The following is a 3,536-nucleotide window of genomic DNA, read 5'->3' on the forward strand; positions in this document are numbered from 1 at the left end:
TCCTGCGTTACTCATCGCTCAGGAATTTCGTAGCGGCCTCGCTTAGTGCAGTGCTACACTTGTTACCTACGTGATCCTCGACATACCGCGCTCGCGAGTGCCTATCGAGCGGCGGCCGCTGACTCACCGGCATGCGAGCAATGCGCGCGATTATTGATAAACAGGTGCGGTGTTTGTGGTGACAAGCACAAAATCGCGGGCCTTTGCAGTCGTGCATAGCGCGACAGCACTCGGCCACGCCTCCGCTAGCAGCTGTGCCTTTGAGAGGACTGACTGAATCACGAATCAGACTGGAGGCTGATTCAGCAGCCACCACGTGTTGGCTGGGCGCACCAGACACAACCCGACCTTCGTCGTACGTACGTATTTGGAGTCGTGGGAAATCGAGACCGCGCTGATGCTGTGCGAACTACAGAAACGACTGTCGACAGGAAAGCTCAGAGTTAAATGCTACCTGCATCTGTGAAGGAAATTAACCTGTTAATTAATGAAAAACCGCTCCAATTGCTTAATTAGAATTGCATTAAGTTCATACGATCGGTTTCGGCCCATATATTAGGCCATTATCAACTGTATCTGTAACTGCCAAATGTCAATACGTCACATGATGGTTATATAGACTTTTTTTATAACAGAAGACGAGAGATAGTGTGTACTGTACGAGTACAGAAAGAATATACATCTTACGTTAACTGTAGATAAGCAACATCAAAGGATAGAAACAGTAAGAGTCAATTAGATTTAAAAATTTCGTGCACAATGGCGTCAAGAGGAAAATGGGCGTACCGTAATTATAAAAACTGTGCAATCCGACTTATTAAAACTGTTACCATTATTTAGCGTAGAAAGCGTTATCTGACGTGTTTCAAAATTATATTGTATGTTTTTCAGATAAAATGCCGATAGTGAACGATAAAACAGTAAAAATCAAGTGGATTTAAAAACAGTTTCGCGCCCAATGACGACACGAGAAAAATAGACGTGTCGCAATTATAAAAAACTGTATATTCCGATAAATTAAAACTATTAACATGGTTTAGTTTAAAAAGACTTATATTCAGATATATTTTAGAATTAAAATTGCATATTTTTCAAATAAAATGCTGAAATTAATTCTCTGGAATTAATAAATGTTTAAAATTATTGCAATGAACGAAGCATTTCTTTTCCACGAATTTGTTAAATAAATCGATTTACAAACTGTTTTACATTAGGATAGTACTTTTTATCTACAACAGAGCTACTCCAGATAAATATTTTGTTTCTGTTATTCGTCGTAAACTTGTGAATGGAACGATAACTGTTGAGTGCATTCCACGTGAACCCTAATTCTTGAAAAGAAACTCGTTATCCCTCTTTAAATAAGTGATCAGGTCTTACAAGAGGCCTTTTTATGGACGAACTTTCCATCTCCCGTTTTTAAGGGAAGGTGAGATGCAGGCTTCTCTTTGATGAACACTACACTTGTGCTACAAAAGTTGATTTTAACCTAAAAAACAAGAGAAAGACCCGACAAAATGTAATATAGCAGCATATAATATCTAACACATAACATATTTATTGTATGTAAAAAAAACGGGAATATGTATTACAGGCCACTAATGATGCTTCCCAAATAAATGAAGCGAAACACGTATGGCAACAAACAAACTGCCTTCAATTGCTTGCATAGACGGTACATACCTCCAAGTATTATATTTTTGTTTTTACGGCGGAATTAGTCACTTTGGATGTAACGATGTTGACTAAAGCTGCATAATATCAATATTTATTTACAGCCTTTCCGAATTAGTAGGCGTTATGCCCCACTTCAGCGGCATGCTAACTCAAAATGTGGCCAAAACTGTGACATTAGAAAAAAAATTCAAAGCAGTAAATACATTATCTAGACTACACAGCACTTACAGCAGGTAAGTGGATCAACCATCGGATTACTTTCCGCTAAGTATCAGTTTAATTGTTCCCGATACTACTTCGGCAAGTCTAAGAGTAAATATTCGTAGCCGGCCGAAGTGGCCGCGCGGTTCTGGCGCTGCAGTCTGGAACCGCGAGACCGCTACGGTCGCAGGTTCGAATCCTGCCTCGGGCATGAATGTGTGTGATGTCTTTAGGTTAGTTAGGTTTAACTAGTTCTAAGTTCTAGGGGACTAATGACCTCAGCAGTTGAGTCCCATAGTGCTCAGAGCCATTTGAACCATTTTAAATATTCGTATTTTGCTGCTTCAGTCAATATATTACATCGAAAATGTCCTGCATTCAGAATGTTAAAGCAGATGTGCAGCATGTTTTAATGTGACTAGTAGCGTTTGAAGAGACCTGAGACGAGTCTCTAAGCACCAGCATCATCTGCTGAGCCAACCTGTTGATGAATTGTATCAGTCCTACAGATCAGCCAAATGAAAAATAAAAATTCATCAAAATGTATACTTTTAACTCTATTAGGGGACAGAAAGAAGAAACGAGTTGAAAAATAGAACGTATGCAGCATACGTTGACATACAGAAGGCGTTTGGTAAATTGAACTCTAAGATACTGTTTGGAAAGCTAAATGAAACTGAAATAGATTGAAGAGATACAAGACTGTTTCTCAATCCATACGATAACCAGATTACTGAAATAGACGTCAATGGCACTTCAAAGACTCTCGGATAAGTGTTTGAGGACGCTGTCCTCTCTCAGCACATTTATTTAATTTATTTGTGGTGTAATACAAAAATGAAAAGCGACGTAAAAGGGACGAAAATATATGATAAATACATTGTATGCGATTTGTTGACGATAAAGTAGTGTTAATAGATTTTGGAAAGGACATGAACGATAAAAAATTTTCTCTCGTGCCTTTGACAATCATAAACTGGAAATAAATACAAACGAGTCTCGAACAGTGGTGTTAGATACATCGAACAGACAAGTAAGGGAAAGATTAAGATATCAAATAAAATACCAGTGCGAGTGAGTGAGTTTTGCTACGTGGGAAGAACATTAAAAGAGGACAATAGAAGTACAATGGATATCAAAAGATGAATTGCAGTGACCAAGCAAGCGTTCAGAAATCAAAGTAATTTGTTAACAGACACCCACCTTAAGGCAGAAACAAGAAAGAAATTCACCAAGACATTTATCTGGAGCATTTTAAGCCGTGATTAAAAATGGACGTCTCTGGGGAAACAAGAAAAGAAAAGAATTAGAAGCAGTAGGGATATGGACACTATGAACTGGAATTCGATGTGACAAGCAAATCCTAAAAGAAATTAAAAAAAGACTGATTAAATGATACAGAGAAGAAAAGTGAAATTAATTGGACATACTCTTCGCCATAAAAGGTTCGTAAAAAACGTCTTAGGAGGAAATATTCTGGGATGACATCAAAAGGCAGACCCAAAACAGCTTTATTATAGTGTTACAAGTTGAATGAACTGCAACAACTAAAACCAAGCAGGAAAAATGGCGAGTTGACAGGGAAGGTGGTGACATCAACAAAGCGTTGCCTTTAGTGTATGATGAGATAATTTACAAATTTCTAAGTTACTTTTTCT

The sequence above is a fragment of the Schistocerca piceifrons genome, chromosome 1 (genome assembly GCF_021461385.2).
Source record: "Schistocerca piceifrons isolate TAMUIC-IGC-003096 chromosome 1, iqSchPice1.1, whole genome shotgun sequence".
NCBI classification, from domain to species: domain Eukaryota; kingdom Metazoa; phylum Arthropoda; class Insecta; order Orthoptera; family Acrididae; genus Schistocerca; species Schistocerca piceifrons.